The 22,068-nt window shown below is 55.9% G+C and overlaps 1 pseudogene; it reads left to right on the top strand.

The window, feature by feature from the left end:
- LOC102011588 overlaps nucleotides 1-22,068 on the top strand; it is a 35,005-nt pseudogene that overhangs the window by 4,723 nt on the left and 8,214 nt on the right.

Here is a 22,068-nt window from a genome sequence, read left to right as displayed (position 1 = left end):
GAGGGAAATATGGTACCTGTGCTAGGGTTTTTGAGTTTAATTCTTTGCATATGGCTACCCAGCTGTTCTAGCACTGTCTGGTGAGGCCTACCTCTTCCTCAATGAGTGGTCTTGGCTCGCTTGTTGAAATTAGGTAACTGCAGACACACTGGTGCATTTCTGGTCTCTCAGTCCTGTTCCATCTGTCTCTATGTCTGTCTATTGATCTCAGGGCCAGACGCTCACTGTTTTCATCACTGCTGTTTTTCCTTACTACGCTGCATGGAAAACTGAGTCTGAAATACTCACTGAATGTTAGAAGCCTGACAATCCCAGTCTCACCTATAAGGTTCATTTAGTTGCCCAGTGAGAGAAATTGCAGCTTGAGGTGCCCCCTGCCCCAACAGGAGGGTTACTGGAGCCTCCCTGGGGGTTGGAGTTGGTGCTGAGTGAGTTTAAGGAGACAGTGCTGAGGTAGAGGCCCATCTGGTGTTGGGTCCTCCCACAAGTGGGGAGATTTTGTGGTCGGGATCTTAATGTTGGAGGTGGGAGGGTCAGAGTAGGGCCAGACTGTTCCTGGTGGACAGGCTGGGGTCCCTCAGCGAGGCGGGCCAGTCGTTTCCCTGCCCCGGGGTGGGCCTGTCTGGGTGCTGTTCTGAGCATGGATTTTGCTCCTTGGTGGCTTGCTCGGGCGGGCTGTCGGCAGGCCTGTTCTCCACTTCCTCGGAGTGCACAACTGGTTTTGACATAGGGAAAAAGACTCCCAGCCTGAACGGTATCTGGGACGAGTTCGTGTTCTCTAAAACTGAATGAATTTTAGGAACAACAGAGGTTAAGAGCAGAATATATTTTTTGAGGGAAAGAAAGCTTCTGTCCAAGAGAGGGACAGAAGGGGGGCCTGAGTGGGTTGCCCAGGAATCTTTTTTTTCTAAGGACTTTTATAGAGCAAAACCACAAGGTGAGGCAGGTCCAAGGTAGAAAACATGGGAACTCGCTAGGTGGGCATGGGGTGGGATAAAACTATGATCAGCCAATAAGATTACAAGTATAAGTGTTCAGGTAAAATTGATTAAATTGGGATCTAATGGGGAAGCGAGTCCCGTAGCAAGCGGGCATGAGTACAGACCGGGCTTTTCCTGTAGGGGGTTGGGCTAGTGACTCTTCCTGGCTTTTTCAAGGTGACTGCTACCTATTTAGAACATCAATCCCTGAGGTCTGTCCCTAGGGAAGTATGTGGGCACATCTGTTTAATCTTTGTCCACAGCTGGAGGTGTCTGTCTCATCTTCTGCACTGGCTCCATCGAGGGCCCGGCCCTGTCTGACTGCCGATAATATTTCTAATATTTCTGTCTAACTCAGCTGCCTGTAACAGTTTCACTGTGGAGAAGCCAGAGATTCCCCAGGCCTGGGCAGCCCTCCCGCCTAGATGCCGCTTGCCTCTCCCTAAGGGCCTGGGAAGGTGATGGTCTCTGGGGAAGGGGGGGTGAGGGCTGAGCTTGGACCACTCTCACTGTGCGGCATAGCGGACTCCTTTTCCTACCTGGGCTTCAGTTTCCTCATCTGTAACGCCAGGGGCCCAGGGCAGGACCCAGGCCTCCCTGTGTGTCTGCATCCAGGATCTCGTCTTCTTGTGCTGTTTCTGAGAGGGAACTGTCCCACAGTGAGTGTCCCTCTTTCACCAGCCACCATGCTTGCTCCCCATGTGCAGCAGACTCAGCAGCCTCAAGCTGCTCCACCAGTTAGCTCGGCAGCTCGACATTTGGACTTCGTACCCTGACAAAATATATTTTCAGGACCAACATAGGGTTGCCAATATTTTATTTTGTCAAGTAGGACATTAAAAATAGCAAGTACTACCCCCTGTAAGATGCACTTAATCATAAAAGAAAAGTTAATGAAGGATAATACTCTTTGTGTGAGTGAGTGAGTGTGTGTGTGTGTGTGTGTGTGTGTGTGTGTGTAGTGTGACTGGCAAAATATGTTTATTTGCTTTGCAGGTGTCCTGTGTCAGCACTGCGGGATTTGCTTCTTGGTGCTGGTGGCTGTGGAGACTGTGCTCTGTCCTGCTCAGATGCCTGCTCAGACCCACTGTGATGATGTCACCGATCTGGACGTCCCTGAGGCGGGGTCAGGCACACAGACACATTCTCTTGGGGCTTCTCAAAGTGACTAAGTTTGCAGGAGTGTGGAGACAGTCTGGATGGACCAGAGGCCTCTGTGTCTTCCTCTTGGTCACCACACCAGACAGGACCAGATGGATGGAGATGGCTCTGGTGAAGGGGCATTTCCTGTCAGCATAGGTGCCCTCGATGGCATCTTTTGGTCTTTTAAAATCCAGGCCAAAGTTCTTGTACAGGAGCTTCTCCCTGCTGGTTCCTGCCGGCAGGACCCATTTGTTTTGAAGGATCGCTCTTTGTAGGGCAGGCTGGCTTTGAATTCACTATTTAGCCCAAGCTGGTCTTGAACTCCCAGTGATCCTCCTGCCTCAGCCTCTCAAATGCTGGGGTGACAGGTGTGACCGCCATCCTCCTTTGCTCTAATTACAATGCAAATACCACCGTGGGCTAGAGCAAATATCTCTGAGGGGGAGTGGAGAGGGGCTAAGGGGCAGGCAGGAAGGGCTCAGAGCTGGGTCCAAACACCCACTTCTGGCAGCTTGAGCAACCCTGGAGAGGACCAGCACCCACTTGCTGGCTGCACCCCAGGGGCTCCCTCACTGTGAGGTTCAGACATCAGCCCATAGTGGGCACTGGTGAAGGGATCGCTTCCATCACAGAAGGCTGCTGTAGACATCGCCCCCTCTGGCTGGAGGCTGAGACTGTCACTTCCCGCCAGCTGCCATCTACTTCCAGTCACCACTGTCTGTAGCGTGCCTGAGAGAGACAGAGACAGAGAGACAGAGACAGAGAGACAGAGGGACAGAGAGAGACCAGCAACTGACACCACAGGTATTTTTTTGGTGTGTGTGCATAAGGGGGTAAATTGTCCACCCCCAGAGCAAAGTGCCAGGTCTGTTTTTTTAACTCTTTCAGGTCACAGACAACACTCGGCATTGGTGACTCACTCTGCGTGGGCTGTAAAGATCTATATTTAATGACAGACTTCCTCACCCTTCAACCTTCCCCCCCAGGGTCTAGATGCGCCCTGTGCTACTGCTCCTTTAAACACTGTTCCTGTGCTACCACAGGGAACCAATCAGTGGACAGAGGGAGGAGCTACTAGGGCACCTGACCAGCGCTACTACCAATAAAATAAGAGTATGTGGGAACACTGGAAGAGTGACAACCTCCTGAGGGAGCCTGGGCCACCCTGTTTAAAGGGACAGTGTTGCAGATGGGCCACTCAGGTTCAAGTATAAGATGGAGTTCAGAGGCCCTGAACTGACCCATGCACCCCAAAGTGGCAGCTGTCGTCTTAGAAGATGATAATTTCCTGGGAAAGGTGAGTGATTTATCTGACTAATTGGACTTTTATTTGCATTTTAAATCATGCTCTTTTGCTAAACTAATGGACCCCCTATTTATAGATGACTCCAACACAAAGTGACTACTAATTACTACAATTAATATCACGTTAAGGGCTTGCCAGCCAACTTTACAGTGACTTGTATCGCCTACTCATTTTCAATTAAGGCGCACTGACAGGGAGAATACGTGGTTATTAGGAGTGGGCCCTGGGGTGTAATTACTGCTCACGAAGGTCATTAAGCTGCTCCCCTGCAGGGCTGGCACCTTGTGCCTGGAGACTGGGGCCCAGATTCATGTTCTACCCAAGGGCCATAAAGGCCGTATGCCCCAGGCTGCCGGGCAGATGGCACAGCTGGCTCTGAGCTGCCTGGAGGTGGAGCAGCGGATGCCAGGCTGAAGTGGGCAGGGAGGCTGAGGGGGCCGCTCCTCCCTCTCTAGCTGACAGGAGAGGCGCAGCCACCCTCAGGCACATTCATGGGACAGGCAGGGGGTTGGCAGCAGGGACTGGTGAACTGATCAGAACCCAGAGACAGCTGCGAGAGCGGACTTGCCGCAGTGCACGAGAAAAGGCTGGGGAGGATGGAGGCGGGGTGGGGTGGGGGTGGTTGCTCAGCCACTGGCGAGTAGGGGAGGGCCAGGAAGGTGGGTGGTGGCAGGAAGTTGGGGAGGTGACTGTCCCCTGGTTCTCAGATCCCCAGCGGCCACAGCCTCTCGGCCATGGGCCAGGTCAGGGCCAGCAGCTCCAGGGCCCAAGCAGGGCTGTCCAGGAACCTGAGGAGTGTAGGGCTAGGCCAGAGCTGGGGACCTGGGGCAGGGCCGGAGGTGCCCCACACAGTGGTATGCCTGAGCCGGCCTGGGAGCTGCTCCGGCCGCTTCGGGAGCCTGTGGGAACCGGCTGCAGTGTGCTTACAGAGCCATGCGGGCGGCGGGTCTGCACACACTATAGGCAGGGCTCTCCTGGGGTACTGGCTGTGAATGTTCCCAGCACCCCACTGCTCTGGCGCTCAGTAAGTACTCACCAAATTGAGCTCAGTGGGGACTTAGGAGAAGCCACCTTCTAAGAAGCAAGCCTCATGGACTGTGGGGGTTTGGGCAAGGGCTGCCGCAGTGTTCACTTCCAGACCCCGTCTCCGTTTGGGGTGAACCTGAACATCTGGATAGGCTCTGCCGCTGGCCTCAGCCTGCACAGAGCCTCCCACACACCAGCACCCCACCTCTCTAGCTGGCCTGAGGGACAGCTGGGGTGGCTGGGGTGGCTGGGGGGGCCCTGCTGGTTCTGATTTTGGGGTGCTGGAGTTTCCTTCTAGAGAAGATTTCTAGGTTCTCTTCCTGTCCCAAATAAAGAATTGAATGAAGCAAGCATAAACGATGGTAAAGTTTCACATTGATTAAAGGTGGGAAAAAACCAGAAGGGTTGGGGAAAAATGGGCTCTGCTGAGCAAGGTTGGTCAAGTAAAAGTGGGGAAAAGAGAAGAAAAAAGAAAAATAAAAACACACCCTACAGATAGAGTGGGCTACCGTGAAGAGACAGGAAAGCGAGCACTTAATGGCGAAGGTCCCTTTTTTTTGTGTTTTGCACACGGGAGTTAGGTCCAGGTCGTACTGTGGAAAATCTGCTTGAGTTCTCACGAGAAGTCCACGTTCCGGGCTTGAGGCTTGTTCTGCGCATGTGTGGTGGGATTTTCTGAAGCCTCCTTTCGTAACCAGCTTTAGCCACACCCTACCTTCCTGCGTCACTGCTCTCCCTGATCTGCAGAAGCTCCTGGCCACCACTGCTGCAGGATGCAGACCCCAAGGCTCCGCCCTCACAGCTGGGTCACTTGTTCCCTGGTATGCATGTCCTTTCTGAGGTGTCCCTACAGGCTTCCTAGGTCTCTGGTGTCTCCACGGGGAGGCATCCATCAGTGCCGGGTGAGGGGAGGAAGGAAGGAGCTAAGGGAGACACATAGTGCTGGCTGTCAGCACAGGTTCTCCCGCACAAAAATGGCATGGTTCAGATCAGCCAGAAGTCTCACTCACCGTGTGTAGGAAGTCTGGGGCTCATTCTTGGGGCACCATGGCTACCAGTTACTCAACTGGTGGTTTCTACTTTATGGTCCAAGATGGCGGCCTTCCCTTCCACCAGGAGGGCAGGGTGGGAGGAAGAGTAGGCTCATCTCTTTATAGTACTTCCTAAAAAATCCACTCAGGGCAGCTGTGTGTGTGCGGCAGTCATACGGCCACACGTGGCCTTGAATGGAGGACTGTGGAGTTAGGCAGCCACTCAATTTCCTACTAAAAAGCAGGGTTCTATTGCTAAGAAAGGAGGGGTGTAGAACAGGTAGCGCAGTTGGACCTCAGAGACCACCCGCCCCCATCCACCGGAATTTGGACAGCTTCCCAGGGCTAATCCTACTTTCCAGTCCTGAGAAGCACAAATAAGCACAAAGACCCAGGAAATCTCTAAAGCCCCTGGCCGGGGCACAGGCGTGTTAGATCCCAGGCCAGACCTTCAGTAACTTCCCTGCTCCAACTTCCTAAGAGTTTCACGCGTGCGGTCCGCACATCATGCACGTGATTCAACAGTGAGTTCTGGAAGAGTCCTGAGCACTAAGGTGCCCCTGAGGTGACTTAGCACCCTGTCAATCATCTCTATCAATCTTATCCAGAAACCCACTGAGAGCCCCCCGGGCGGGGTGCACATCTTTGGAAATCCAAAAGCCTGATTTATTGTCGTTCATCTTAGTTCTTCCGCCATCTCAGCACCGGGTTTTCTGTGCCGGCCTTTTTATTTCTGCTGCCCTGAGAACACCTTCCAGTTAACGTCAATAAATGTAGCTGCTTTTCCTTTTACCATTGGGTATGCACTTGCAGTCCTTTTTTTGCCATACCCAGGGACCTGGACTCTGTCTCTCAGACACACCACGCATGGTTACCCGTGGCCTTGGAGGGGCAGGGGCAGAGCTGTGCCCTGGTGACTGAGACCTCCCTGGGAGGGTGATGGGTGCTGCCAGCTGCTCTGTCCCCGTGGCTCTGGGAGCCGGCAGCCCTGCTGGCTTTGTGTCCTTGGACGCGAGTGGTGGCCTCCCTGGGTTACCTTTGCCTCCGGGTCCAGGGTTGTCCCAATCAGGGAACAGGGGGGTGCTGAGAAGAGGCCCAGATTCCAGGACCCTGGGGATGCAGGAGGCTGTGTGCTCTCCACCTGGCCACCAAGCGGGGCTGGGACTCAACACTGTCACCTGCCCCTGCTGGGAGCTGGGGAACTTCCGCCAACAACACAAATGTGCGGGCTGAGGACACCAGGAGGGTGGTGACGCTGACCCCAGGTGCTTCAGTTGAGGCGGGGAGATGGGGAGGAGGAGGGTGGGCGATGTGAAACCACCAAGGGCCGGGTGGGAGGCTCTGAGGTCACTGGGGTGCAACTTCAAGGAGGTCCCAGGACTCAGGGCGCAGTTTTCTCCCTAACTCCTGGATTGAGATGTTAGCTGCTTCAGACCAGTGTGACACAGTTAGGAGCCACCACGATGGGACAGTGGTGGGGCAGAAGGCGGGGTGACAAGATCAGCCTCTGGCCGCAGTAGCTGTTGCCCTTTGCACGGTGCATTTCAGTGGTCGCGCTTCATGCGACCCTGATAAAACCACAAAGGCAGAATATTTACACAAAATGAGAAATAGTTATCAAAAAAAAAAAAAAAAAAAAACCCCAAAACACCAATCTAGACAAGCCCTGGAACCTCACTCGCCCAGCTTAAAAATCTCTGATTCTGGAGGTCACACGGCTGGGCGGTGCAGTCTTAGCTTCCCCCTGGTGCCGCTGCAGGCAGCATCTGTGCTGTGGGTCACAGGCAGTTGCCTAGGTGACTTCCCAGGACCCGAGGCTGCTTTGGCTACAGACACCGCTTCCTCACTTGCACCGGAAGCGTCTGATGGATGCCTAGAGGGGGACAGCAGCTTGGCCTCTGTCTCCATGTGGTGTGTGCTCCTTTGCTGTCTTAACTCTTGGGTCCGATTCTACTCAGCTGTACACAGAGCGTTAAGCAGGCTTAACCTGGCTGTTGCCCGGTGCAGCTGGTGGGTGTTTTATTTTCCTCTCCCACTTTCTGTCTCCAGCCGTGGCCACGAAGCCCAAGCACTTGACATCCTTTAGCCCCAGCATAGGACCTGGGCCCTCAGGGTCAGGATGCTTGGCCCCCAGGGGTGGAGCCAATTACGCGAAAACCCAACGGCTTCCGGATGACTTCACCGCCCATGTCATCACGGAAGAGACTGCTTTTGGAGCCGAGCCCCTGGCCCGTGGCAGCGGCTGGACTTCAGCCCATCCCCACACACAGCCCAAGCTTGTCGCTCTTTTTCCTCTGGGAAAGCACCTTGGCCCCTATCTGGACCCACTGTGGCCACAGCCTGTTCAGCTGAGCCCCATTCCCCAAAGGTACACCTGTGCAGGAGAGTGTACACCAGCAATGTCCGACGCGGCCTTGTTTCTACAGTCTCTGTGTCGTCCAGTACTGGACAGGGCCACCTCCCCCTGGATCTGAACCACCAGGTGCATGAGCTAAAAGAAACCTTCTCTGAGTTCACGAGTAGCTTATGTCAGGTGTCACATTATGGTAACCCAAAGCTCACTAGTACACATGCTGCCCCCTTTTGACGGGAGGGGACAGAGCTAGAGGGGTTAGAGGTGGGTTCGCCCTGGTCCTCAGCCGTCAACAGGGAGGCTGCCCTTCTGCCGCTGCTGTCACCTGCTGACGTGCCCTGTCCAGGGGCTGAGAAACCTGGCCAGAAAGCCCATGTGGGGAGCACCTTGGAGAGCAACGGGGACCCCCTACCAGGAGGTAGGGGGCCTCCCAGCTCTGCAGAGCCCCGTACGGGGTGGGCCTCCCACCTGGCCCACCAGGCTCACCCTGCCGGTCGCCTTGTCTGTCCTCTTGTACTCCCCACCTGGCCTCCTGGGTAAAGAGCATCTTTAGTCCTGTCCCCAAGAGCCAGCTGCGCCATTCTATCAGAAGGACCAGAGCGGTCAGGAGAAAACAGGCTGCCGCCGCCCACTATGCAGGGTGAATCGGGCCCTTGCCGTTCTCTTCCCTGGCATAACACACAGCGCCTTGTTAAATTTCCAGTTATTCTTTAACATTTTCAAATGACTAGCTCATTCGATGGCAGAAACAAGTTTAAAAACGTAACCTACCCCAACCTTCTTTACAGTATCAGTGGGGAGCGTGTTTGTATGCATAAGTGTGGTGAGACAGAGGCTCTTGGTGCGGAGATGCCGCCCCCTGGGTAGCGCAGGAGGGCGCACTGTCCTGGGTCACCCTCTTGCTGTGACCACACCAGTGCCCAGGCCCAGCTCACTGATTCTGCTCCTCCAAAGTGACCCGCACCCCCCCGCACCCCAGGGTCCCCCCTTTCCTGGGATCAGAGCTCCCTCCTGGTGTCACATTGGCCCCCCCATGCCTCAGGCTGCTGCCTTCTGCCCGCCACCTCCCTGGCCCTGTCCTCACGTCCATCCTGTCCCTAGCCCGGTGCTGACCTCCCCTCCCCACTCCCCGAGCTGCTGAGCACGGCCGTGACTTCACGCGTCCTGACTACTGCCTGCCTTGGGCTCCCGGTCTGTGTGCAGCTGGCCCCTCCCACCCTCCAGTCCTCTGCCCTCTTGCAGGAGACCACCCCTTCTGTGCCACAGAGAAGAACAAATACCAGAGAGGAGCCCTGGGCTGTCTCCCCTCATCCCTGCGCCCCCGCCGGCCCTCACAGCTGGGTGCCAGGGCCACGCCGAGGCCCAATGCAAGGCAGCCCCTGTGGGTCCCTCTCTCCATGACTCTGCCTGATCCTCAGAGGGAGTAACCTCCTGCCGCCCCCCAGGAGCCCTGCTCTAGCTCAGCGGGCCTTTGGTTTTATTTGCTGGGCTGCACCCACAGCTGTCACCTATTGTAGAATCTGTTGTGCTTTCGCTTTGTCCCTTGCCCTCCCCGCAGGACTCCAGGTAGAAGACAGACAGAGCCTGCGTGACAGGCTTGTGTGCTTGGGGCCAGAGCTGTGCACACGGTTTGCTCAATGAATGAAGGCACGAATGAATGACTGGCATTACCCTGATTTTATAAGCGAGGAGCCCCCGCCCCTCAAGCCTTCTGGTCTCTGCCCAGAACACCCCTTTTTCTGCGCGGCGCTCCTTTCCAGTGCCCGTCTGCTCGACCAGGCCCCAGAGACGCTGCCCAGCCTGGGCTTGCCCGTGGCACTGAGCCCGCTCACTCGTGGGCCCTGGGACCCAGTCATCCTGCCTGGGCTGTGAAGAAAGAACCTGGAGCTGGTTTAAAAGGGGATTCAGGACGAGAAACCCGGGAACGCCCAGGTCCCAGGGCAGGCCCTGAGCAGGGTAAATAAATTATCCCCTCCCTTTAGGGGAGCCGTGTTGGCGCTGGGTCAGGGCTTGGTGCTACCCGCGCAGCCCTCAGGGCTAGTCTGACAGGTTCGGGGAGTCTGCTGCCCGCTGCCCGCTGCCCTTGAAACCTCCTGAGTTACTGAAGGGGAGCCCCCCGGGAAGGGTACCAACGCCCACCACAGCCGCCCCTGCAGAGGCTGGAGGGCAGCCCCAAGGACAGCAAAGACTGCACGGCCCTCGTCCATCACCTGTGGTCCTGGCTGCCGGTGGCAAAGTAGTTTTGTCCCTGGCAATGACCTCTGAACTTTGGGTGCAGGCACCCCATCTTCCGTTTCCTCGGTGGCCCTGGCCCTGGTCAGGCCCCAGTCCCTCTGCATCTGCAGGTCTGGCCTGGCCTACCTCTGGGCCATCTGCACTTTGTCTCCTTAGGGCTTGGTTCAGCGGGCTGCACCCCCGTGCCTACCTGGGCTGCTGCCCCCCGCTCCAGATAGGCCCTAGCCACTCTGCCAGTGCCTCGTAACCATGAGGGACAGGCTGAGGATGGCAGAAAGATAGGCAGGGTTTCCCGGCCTGGGCCCAGCCCCCACTGCCTGGCTGCACACTGCAATAAACATGGCCACTAGGACCAGCCCATGGTCCCTCCTTGGGGACAGCCCCACCTTCCTGGCTGCCCACTGAGGATCTGTGGCCTCTTCTCCCCGCACCCCCGTGCCTGCGCCCAGCTCCTGTGATAGAACGGAGGCCGGGTCTGCCCCTGCCCAGTGGGTGATGAAAAGCCGAGTAAAGCTTGCTGCGTCTGCCCTCATTTTATATCCTTCTCTTTTATTACCTTAAAACTTGAAGTCAGACCCTACTTAGAATATGTAGAAACGTGTTAGTCACTTACGGGGCAGTTGCCTAAACCTAGGAATACCGTGCGCGTGACCCAGCCTATCCTGTCCTCTTCCAGACCGAGGACACCAAGGCCAGATAACCAAGCATCACAGGACTTGCAGGGCTATTCACTTGCCAGTTTTTACAACTGTCTGGTTCCAAACCTCTTGGAACAATACCTAGAGCTCTCTAGTCATTGCCCTAAACCTGTGGTCACTTCAGATCCCAGGAAAAGCAGAGCTCTGCTGTCACCCTGGGACAAGGTCGCCCCTGCTTCTGAGCAGGAGCGCTCATCTCCTGGGACCCAGATCGGCCCCTGAAACCACAGGACTTCTGTGGAGCTGCCACACCGAACCCGTCCTGAGATAAAGACAATCCACGCACCATGGCTTGGCTGGGATGACCTGTCTGTCCAGCCACACAGCCCCAGCCTGCAAGTCCCCGCCGCAGAGCTTCTGGCAGACCCTCCCGACAGACCTCAGACCCACGTGTGGCTGCACGAGTCACAGCTCCTTCCTGTCCTTCACTCCTGCTACCCTGGGGACTCCTGGAGCCAGAACTCTCACCTTAAAAACCCAGGACAGGAGCCCCTTCTCCAGGGGCCAAGAGCCCCAGCAGGACCTCCCGGTGCCTTCTCCTTGTTCCTCAGTGTTTTTATCCGCATCTGGTTGGGATTCCTCAGGCCTCCTCTTCCCTGCAGAAGGGTTACCATGCTGCCTGACCTCTGGCCACTCCCCACTTGTGGCTGCCATGGAGACCCCACCCGCAAGGCTCTTGGTTAGCCAAGGAGCTGCCCCTTTGACTCAGCTACCAGGATCTTCTGGACCTCAGGGCTGAGCCTGGCTGAGTCTGTCTGGCTGACCCAGCGCCATCCTGCAGGACAGAACTTCCCGCCTGGCAGGTGCGTGGCCACGTGGGTGAGGCAGGTTGGCGTCGGCACTTCCTGCTTCTCAGCTTCAGTGACTCGGGTATGAACATTCTGTGAAAGAGCAGAGGGTGCTGCAAGCAGGGGGCTTCTGGGAGCTGACACACTGGTGCCCTGCCCTGGTAGCTGGCAGCTGCTGGGGCACCAGGGCCCCCACCTTTAACCCATGTGACTGGGCAGAAAGAATGACATTCTTTATTTGGTTCATAACTTAGGACACATGGTTGTGTATCCACTGTCCATGCTGGGCTAAAGTTCAGTCCCTGTCGGAGTGGAGAATCTTCCAGGACTCTGTCCTCTTGTGAGCAGGGGTCCTCTTGGGTGTCCCTCTTTTTGTCTTTAGCATTATTCCTGCTGGCAACCCAGAGCCAGTTGTATCCACCTCTGTGTGGTCCAGCCTGGTGTCCACACTGGTGTGACACTCCATGCCAGGCACCTCTGTAGCCAAACTGCTGACCTCTTCTAGGTCCTGTCCATGGCACATGGGAAGTTAAGATGCAGCTGCGTTCTTCCTTCCAAACCTAAGTCAGGTTGCTTCTCCTGGAAATGTGAGTTCTACTCCTGGATTTGGTCTCTTGCTCCCAGTTGGCTTTGAGACGTGGAAACTGGCTGGTCCCACCCGAAAGCCATCCCTGCTGCTGAGCATACGCTTCCCAGGACACCACGGCTGCAAGTCTCCCACGGAGGTTAAGGAGCCTAGCTGCCAGGCTGAGTTCAAGGCCAGGCCATGATCCAGAGGGGGCTGGCCCCATGCACAGTCTTGATTCAGAGTGCTGCCAACAGCTCCTTCTGAGCTCTCTTGCCCAGGCAGCCCGTTATTCCCCCCCCCACCTCTTGGGAGGCTCTTGCGGCCCACTCCCTGCTTACAGGGGCCCAGGTCCCCACAGTTGCTCCTCTGTCTTCTGCACTATCAGGGTCACAGGTTCTGGACACAGATTTCTGCTTTGTTGGTTGTTTTGATCCATCCCTAACCCCACCCCCCATCCCATTCACTGCTGGATGTTTCTAAGTCTATGTACCCAGAAGCCAAAGAGCAATGCTGTCACACCTCAAAGCACCTAACCCCTGATCCTTACAAAAGCGACATTGCTGAGCGTGTGTGCAGCCTGGATTCCACAGCTCTCACCCTGGGGCGCCTGTGAACCAGGCCACCAGACAGGACGGTCCCGGGGTCCACCCTCAGAAGGCCTTTAGTGGGGCACTCTGGCTTTGAGAGCCCTCTCCCTCCCCAGCTGCAGGCCCCGTGAGACCCTCACGAGGTCTTCTTCAGCCTGGCGGCCCTGGGCTGCTCAGCGGTGGGGACAAAGACCCTATCATCGCCTCCATCCACTTCCAGTTCTCTGCTCCAACTCCCACGCTCTGGGACAGTCAGCTTCCCTTTCCATGGGGTGCCCTGTGCCCATCGATTTGGGAAACAGGGCCCCATCCAGCCGTGCTCACTTCCGGCAGCTGGTGAGGCCACATACAACATCCAGGACAAACTAGATCTTCTTAGACCTCCTGGAAATTCAAGAAAATCCAACAAAGCAGCCAGGGGCCCCATGAAGAACTCAGCTCCAGGCCTCTCGGATGGGTGCTCAGAGGCAAATGATTTCTTGAGCCTCTTCTACATCCTTATATTATCACCCCTTCTTTGTCCTCAGTGTTTAAAATGGCCAGGGACCACTGGCTGCCCTGGGAGGTGACGCCGAAGCAGGGAGCTGGAGGCCTGTCAGTATTGCTGTTAAGGGCAGGGAGGGGAGGCTGGCAGGAGGGCAGGTGGCCGCTGCTGAGAAGGGGAGAGAAAGCGGGATGGTGGCCCCTAAGGGTCAAACATGACAGAGTTGCCCAGGAATACACACAAGACCAGAAAACAGGACAAGGCATGACGGGCAAGGGCCTGGTTACAGACAGTAGAGCATAAGGGGAGTTTGAAGGAAGCTTGCAAAAGACTGAGAGGCGTCACCCACTTATTTGATAAGCTCCCCTCTGAGCTTCCCTGCCCTACACTGCCCCCCATTGTACCCACAGGCTCTGAACTTGGAGGCGGGGGGAGCTTGTGGGCGCCTCTGTGTCCTCGACCTTTCATGCTGGCCGTGTCAGGCAGCTGTAGCAGCGATGGCACAGTTAGCTGGGGAGAACGCAGGGCTGGAACTGCTTGTGAGAAGTCTAAAAGGGGCTGGGGGCCAGTCTCCATCCAAAACGCCCCAAACCCTGGGGGAAGACACAGCAAGGTAACGCAGCCTATGCACACTTCTGAACCATGGGAGACCCCACTGCTCGCTGCTAGACGGCCACTGTCCCCAAGGGCACCACAGGCTCCCTGTGCCGAGCACCGCACTTCCTATGCCATCAGAGGCCCACGCCTCGGAGCTCCCTGCCTAGCTCATGCCTGGAGATGGAGCAGGACCCCGGTCTCATCCCCCCGCCCTCTGCTTCAGGGAGTCAGGTTTAAATGAAAGAGGGCTGCATCCCAACCCGAAATCCCAGGGACCACCCAGGCCGAGAGCACCCTCCCTCAGGAGCCCAACAGGTCTGTCCCCAGTTGGCGGGTCCGCCAGAGGGATCCTGGCATGAGAATCAAGGGGCTTTGACACAGCCCCCTCCCTCTTGAGGGCTGGTCATTTTCCATTTGCTGTCATCCACCCATTCATCCATTCAACAAATACTCATTAAGTCCCTGTCTGCGGCGGTCTCGTTCTCCAGCCTGGGGAGATGCATGGTCAGCCCTGCCGCCCGCTGACTTGCTCTGGAGGGGAGACAGAAAGCCGGCCCCGGAGCAGAGACGCCAAGATAAACCTGGATGATGGAAAGTTCTGTGAAGAGAACAGGCCCTCGACGGACAGGGAGACAGGACAGCCTGGGGTGAGGGGTCAGAGGCCCGGTGGTGACTTTCCCGGAGGTCCCTAAAAGCTGAGCCAGCCGTGTGTCTTGAGAGCAGCCTTGGTCCCTGTTCTAGGAACTGATCTCTAGCCCCTGGGAGCTCTTGGGCAGGGAGGAGGCGTGGGAAGGGGTGGGGGGGAGAGGCCGCTCCCCAGGGAAGGGCATCTGGCTTTTGAGGCCTCTGCGCAGCCCCTGTCTGGTCTCTGATGGGAACTTGCTGCCATCTCCCACCAGGTGGCCTGGACTCACCCCAGGATTACTGAAAGGGTTTGGCGAACAGGCTGCAGTTGAGTTCTCCTCCTCCACTCTCGAGCCATCCTGTGCCTTCCCTAGGGTGCAGGGGCCACCTAAAGGTGATTTACGAGATTCCCGCTGCTCCTTGAGCTCTCAGCCTCCCAGAACCTGGCTGTGGAGCCCAGCTCCAGCCCAGAAAAGAGCCTCCCTCCTCCTCTGCCTGGGCCCCAAACCCCAACCCTCCTTCCTCTGTCGTCCTCTGAGCTGAGCTTTGGGGGATAGGATGGAACCCCGTGGTACGGAAGCAAAGTGGTGACCCCAAAGCCCGGCCTGCCCACCCTGGACGACAGCTGTGACTCCGGACCCTCCTACATTTTTCTATTTGACCCAGTTCTTAGCGCTCACCTGCCCCAGCAGGCCCCCCACTCCTGGTTACCACCCTGTGGCGGTCTGCTCGAGCCTTCATTGTATTCCTCTGGTACCCGCAAGGTCCCAAGCTCTGCCCTCGGAGGACATGTCTCCACCACATCCACGGGGACGCCTGCTGTTACACAAAACGGCTATGGAGCAACGTCCCTGGCATCTTAGAAGAAAGAGCAAATCTAAAGCCTGAAGCCCCCAGACCCCTATTTCTACAAGTTCCCACCTGAAATGCAATAGGAAATGTTCTGTGCTTGTCTGGTGACTGCCCTTCCAGCCCTCAGAGGATGACAGCACCTGCTACACTTTGCCTCTGTGAAGAGCTTCTGCAGAATCCCTCTCAGCTCCTCCTTTGCCCTCCCCAATTAAAATAGAGCTATAAACCCCCCTTCCCCAGTGCTCGGGGCCCAGAATTGGAATTTATCTCCTCTGAGTTAATAAAGAGCTTGGTTTTCTTCACCTCTCTGAGTGCCCACTCGGTTTCTTACGCCACCAGAGACTTGCAATTCCTGATTCGCACACAGTGCCAGGGCTGTTCCCCAGGGATCAGGGGTTTCTCCCCTTGCTAGAAAGAGGAAAGAGCGCGCAGGGGGCTCTTCGAGTTGACCAAAGATGCAGCCCTCCGTGGACCACAGCAAAGTGCTCAGTGAAAGCTGGGCTGCAGACCCAAAGTGCCAGGTGTTGTCGGGGTCTGGCAGGTAGGAAGGAGGAAGTCTAGAGCACTGAGATCCCCGGGGCGCCCTGCACCCCGTTGTGCCTCTGCCTTTTTGAACCAGCCTCCTCCTCAGTTTCCTGCCTCAGAACGTGAAGCTCACAATACCCCTCCCAACAAGGAATGCATTGCACTTTCCTGCTTGCCTCGTAACCCCATGTATACAGCCACAAAATGTTCCCATGAACCCAGCCTCTGTGACCTCCAAACAATGCCTGCGTGTCCTGACTGCTTCTATACGATTCCGCTGCGCTCAGACCCCAGGCCAACCTAACCTAAATGAGGAATCAGGGCTGGGCTCTGCAGCACTTCCCTGCTCTGGGTTGGCGAGCCCAGTAACACTTGGTTTTCTCCACCTCTTTGAGTGCCCACTTGGTTTCTCTCGCCACCAGAGGTTCCTGGTTCTTGAGTCCTACACCGGCAGCAGCGAGAGGAAAGAGGGCGAAGCACACGTGATGGAAGAGCAGGGTGCCGAGGGGCCCCGGAGAGGACGGATCAAGGGATGGAAAGGTGGGGGCTGCAGCTTGCCGGGTGCCACACTTGCCCAGTACCGAGTAAGGCACCCTGGAGCGAGCCTCCAGGTCCCGGTGTGGAGTGAGGCTCTGTTCCCTGCTGGCCCTGAGGCTTTCTGGAAAGACGGGGCGGCCTTGGCCTCTCTGGCCTGTTGGGCCACACGGGTCGTGGCCTGAGCACTTTGGGAATCAGACTATCTACTGGAGGTCAGGATGAAAGTGAGGAAAAGGCCTGGCAGCTAGACGCTGTGATCCTGGGGTCTGGGTGCTTCCAGGAAGGAGGGAGGGGCTCATGGGCCACCTCACTGCCCGGTGCAGGAGGGTGGTGAGGAGGTAGGGAGCAGAGGAGGCCCCGAAGACCTACAGGGGTCACAGTGCAAGCAGAGTAATGGCACAAACAACGCTACCGTCAGATTTGCCATCGATTGTGGGTTTAATGTGGCGGGATTGTCCCACCTCCCGTCCGCGTGGTCAGGACCCCACATCCTGGCACCAACTGCGCACCCCAACCCTCAGCTCAGGTGCTGGATGCGGTGCTCCCAGGGTCTTGGGGGCCAAACGCACAAGTTGGATGAGTAGCTCTTGGCTGCTGGAGGCGGGGGCAGACTCAAAGGGACTCAGGGCAGTTTCCACTAAAATGGGAGAAATTACCATTAGCACTGACTATAGGAAATTCCAATCATCATCAACCCTTTTGACAGTGATCAGTAAGAAATGAAAAGGAACTGTTTTAAAAGTTGGGGGCAGTAATGAAATTTACCCCCTAGTCAGAGAGGGCCCAGAGGGAGAGGCCCAGGACGTAGTGGAAAAAGTGTGTGTTGTTTTACACACTCTCAATGGCTGATTTCAGTGGTCAGTGCAGAGTCCCAGCAGAAGTGGCGGGGCGGGGGAACTCGGTGGGCAACTTCGCAATGACAGAAGCCAGGGCAGACTGGAAATTCTACAGGAAGGAAGAAAATAGGAGGGCTGTCCCCAGGGGCTGGCTAAACCATCGAGCCCATGCACACAGATAAGCAAATGCTCCTAAGAGCCATAACGCACCGGTTTTCAGTAGCTGCATTCCATTTTACCAATTGCGCTGAAATGTCCCCAACAGTTTCTAGCACTTTCTCTTTCACTGGCACCATTTTTTATTCCTGTGTCGTCATCCCCTCCTTGTGGTGGAAGGCCCTCCCTCTGGCCGCTGACTCCTGTCGGCTTCCAATTTGACCCTAGGGCACGGGTTTTGGTTAAGATAAATGACGAAGGCTTCCTCAAATCCAGTTCTCAAATCCAGAGAGAGGAAATCGACTGGGCTCGGTCTCCAAAACGACAGGCCCCGGAGTGGAGAGAACTGCAATGGCACTGTGTCTCTTAATGGTGATAGAAGGTTTAACGTTGTGTGTGTGAGGCGGGGACAGTGAAAAGGCCCCAGATACGGTTTTCTCCAGCCCTTGCATCAGGCAAAGGAGCTGAGATAAAATGGCGCCATTATAGGGGGAAAAAAAATCAAAAGGAGCTGTTTAAAAGAGCAAAAACCCCATAGGAAGCCTTGGGAATATTTGAAAACCCGCTGAACAGAAAGACTAGGCCTATGATGGGATGTGGCAGACTAAAGTAAATGTGAAGCCAACAAGCCAGCCCAGGGGGAGAACCTGAGGGAACAGAGGACGTTTGGGGCCGCAGAAGGAACTGTGTGAGGCCTAGCGTGGCAGCGGACGCCGGGATCCCAGCACACATATCCTGACTAATGACAGATGTCTGCCCAGGCTGCAGGTGACACATGGAGGAGAGGGAGGCGGGCTGTGACCACACTGCCCCAACCAGTGCTCGCATGCCCAATAGCTCACTGCCAGGTCAGCACCAGGGAAGCCGCAGGGACGCGGGCCAGGCGCAATGTGTCCGCCCTTCTTGCCAGAACTTGACCCAGCCCTGGTCACAGCTAATGTGCACACCGGGGCTTAGTTCCATACTCATCGCAGGCACAATTACTTGTGTTGGTGTCATGTCAAACCCTGGGGTCCCCCTTTTCTCGCCCAGGCGTAGTGCTGAGGTCTCAAGAATGCTGAGTAGCACCTCCCACCCCCCACCCCGCCGCAGCCACCAAGAGCCCTCGGGCATATTACAGAAAGGCTGCTCCCTCTTGAGGGCTGTACTTCCAGGCTGGGGCTCTGTTCCTGGGGAGAGCACCCCGGCCTGTGTCCGCTAGCAGAGCCCAGCAGGGCCCGGAGCAGTTCGGAGGGGAGGTGGCCCTTGGCTCTCAGAGGCTGTCCATTATCCCCTTGCAGAAGGTGGGGAGAGGAAGCGTGGCTGCTACCGTGACGCTCTGTACCCATTTCTGCCTGGCCAGAGGAGGTCCGCACTTTGTTGAAGATGGTCTCAGAAGCAACTGGCCTTGGAGCCCATAGAATAATTGCCCAATGGCAGTATTTTGTTTTAAGTTGAGTTTGGATGGAGGGAAATAGATAAGAGGGAGTTTGGGTCATCAATGTTTGGACCAATCCACCTTGCAGATAATGGCATCTGGGCCAGAAAACAGAACAGGGCCAGCCCTGCCCCAGGGGCCCCCAGCAACCCCACCCGGAAATGCCCTTCCCAGAAGGGAGCCCGCTGTCTTGCATTCAAACCCCACGGGTGCCTCCTCTGGAACATGATGGAAACGACTGCGTGTGACATGCGGTCTTCTCACGCCTGGCTGCTTCTGCTCAGTGACTGTGCTTTTGATCTGCATCTCCTCCCTTTGTGCTCTGAGACATCCCACACTTTACTTATCCCTGATAGCGTCAGTGGGCCTTCAGATACTTCAACTTTCTTGTTAATTATCTCTTTTCCTGTTTCAGTCAAAGTCACTGTAAAACATGCTCGTGTTTTCGACTCTGGAGCCCGCTCCGGTCTCAACACCCAGGCTTCAACTTCTTTCTTCACTGCCCCCATGGCACAGCTGCTTGCAGACGGCCCACTTGGAAGCAGCCCTCAGCTGCTTCTTGACCTCAGACATGCAGCTTTCAGTGCCTGCGGCGGCAGCAGCACAGTTTCTCATTAGCACCAGGAGGACCTGCTCTCCTCCTGCCTCAGCTCGGCTCTCTTGAGCAGCCCTTGCCTGGGCTTTGAGCAGCTGCCTCCCTCTGTGCAAACTTGCTCAGGCTTCTTCCCCCAGCAGCTGTTCCTTGAGGAAGTGGAAGGTCAGGGGCCCAGTGCCTTGGCGTCCTCCCTGCACCTCCCTCGTGCACACAATAGGGCTCTACTTCTTTCCAAGGCCTGCCAGAGACCCTTGTGCCCACCTCTTCAGGACTCAGTCCCTCCAGTCCTCTTCTTCTGTCCAGAGTCTGTATTAACTCAACTGCGAGGGCACCTTCCCCTCACGCTGCTAATTGAGCCAATTTCCTTCCCTTCTGGGGGCCCATGGAGCCCACCCCCTTCACAACTGCAGCAACTCGAGCTGAGCTTACGTTAGCTTTGTCAAGTCCACGGGACTCTGCCCTGCCTTCCATAAGGAAGCTTCCCATGTCTGCTCTCTGCAGCCTTCCTCTGGTCTATGACCGCCATTTTTCTCACCTATCACCGGAAGGAAGCACGCAAAGCACCCTGGACCTGAGGCTCGAGTGGTCAAAAGAGGCCCCCACAAACATGCTCCGCTCCCCTTGCAGCAGCTGGCCATCCAACTCAATGGCGGAATTTAGGGTGCGCTGCAGATAAGGAACAGAAAAGCTGAAAGTAGGGGAGCACAGAGTTGAGGGCCCCAGAAAGGGCAGCCTGGTTGGACCCCCTGGGAGGACATGGCCAGTCCACACCACCCCATATTCACTCGTGGGGACACCCGATCTCTGGCTGGCTGGAGGCAGGGAGGTAACCACTCAGGTCGCCTTCCCCTGGAGTGGGGCTTGGAGGAAGTGGAGACCGGGTGGGGGGCCTCGCTGGGCACAGGCCTTGGAGGAGAACGTGAGAAGGAGCAGAAACAGCTGACTGACTGGTCAGTGCCATCTGGGACATGAGAGGCCAAGTCTCATCAGTGACATTGCAGTGGAGACCAGGAAGTAAAACTGGGGACCCTGTGACGTTCCTTGAGCCCTGTGCCTTCCCCTCCCTTGTCCTCCTTTTGTAGGGTCTGGAGTCAGGCCTCAAAGACAGCCCTTATGAGGGATGACGGGGTGCTTGTGACAAAGCAGGAAGAGCTGGGGACAACGCAGGATCAAGATGAACCCGAGCCCGTGGCATGACCAGGAGAAGCTTGAGAGAAAAGAATGATAGGAAAGAAAAGAAGATGAGACAGAAAGAAAACGTGTCAAAAACTTGCATGAGTGGGAGAAATGGGAAACTCCCAAGCGGAGATGATACTGCTCAGCTGAGAAACTGCCCCCAGAAATGGTCCGAGGAGCCTGCGGGAGCCCGGCTCCTTCAGCGTCATTTGTTTAAATAGGGAAATGGCACACAAGAAAGAGTATTGACCCTCAATGGTGGTAAATTCCTGATCATAGGGAGTGAGGCTACAGAAGGGACAGCCCAGGACAGCAGACAAAAGGAGAGGACGCCCTGCCCCTTGGCAGAGGGCCAGAGAAGAGGTCATAATCCCTCGAGAGGAAGGAAGGAAAGAGGCTTCACCTCCCCCGCCCACCTACAACAGAGATGACTCCCGTATCAAACAGGGGACAACACGAGTGGCATGGTTTCTCTTATATGAGAAACTCAAAATACACAGACAGAAAGCAAGTTAGAAGATAGAGAAATAGGAAGTAGGGAGGAGTTCTAATAATCCCCCAAGACATTTCAATATATATGTTAATTTGTTTCCTTTATACTGCTAGGTCCTCTTAGTTCATTGAAAAGAAAGTTTTGTGCTATTAAATATTGGTTCCTTTTTTTGTAAGAGTCTTTTTGTCTATGACTTACACCGCGTATTAATACTGTCATTTAATTTCTTATGATATTTTGCTTTATTTTTTTTCCTAGAAGTAAAAAGAGTGTTCTTAAAAAATACCTTGTTAATATTCAGTCATATTACATTGAAATAAAAATAAAAGGAGGGGCAGCTGGGGTCGACGAGGCACACGAGGCTGGAACCCTCAGGACAGGCCTTGTTTTCCCCGGGGCCTTGAAAGAGCACAGGGTCTGCTGGACCTGAGCACACGTGGCCAAGGAAGCAAGGCGGTCACGACCGGGCCTATGGGGCAGCTTCCTCGGGCCCTTGGTGCAAGATGAGGTGTTTCCCCAGAGGAATGCACTTGCTCTGCTGTCTACCTGGAGCAAAATGTTAGGAGGCTTTTTCTAGCCCCAAGAAGGGTGTCTGGGAGCTTGGGGCTCCAGGAAGAAGTGGGTTGAGTGGGGCTGTGTGTCTTAGGGAGCTGTAAGCTGAGGGCTAGGCTGTTCCCAACACCACCCTGTACCAGGGCGGGGCACCCCGCACTCACAAAGGCCTAGTGAAAAAGCAGGTACAATCCCTCTGGAGAGTTTTCCTTGCTGAAAGTGAATGTGAAGGGAGCTTAGGGAGCTCAGAGAGCCCTGTGAGAGGGAGGGGGGCTGTGCAGGGAGCCCTGGGAGCTCCACCCCTGAGGCCAAGCCCAGTGTCTAACCTTGTCCGACAAGGCCAGGGGTGGCTTTTCTTACATGCAGGCCACAGTGGAGTGTGCATAGCATTGTCACTGTGAGCTCTTCCTGCGTGTGGTGAATGAAAGGCAGGTGAAGAGGTTCCAGTCGGAAGGAACCACCTGCCTGACGGGCTTGGCACAAGGCCGAACTCAGTAAGTTGTGAACCC

This window comes from Chinchilla lanigera, unplaced genomic scaffold, assembly GCF_000276665.1.
Source record: "Chinchilla lanigera isolate Chin_1 unplaced genomic scaffold, ChiLan1.0 scaffold00036, whole genome shotgun sequence".
NCBI lineage: Eukaryota > Metazoa > Chordata > Mammalia > Rodentia > Chinchillidae > Chinchilla > Chinchilla lanigera.
Note: the sequence above shows the minus strand (reverse complement) of the source record. Positions and strands in the feature narration are given on the sequence as shown.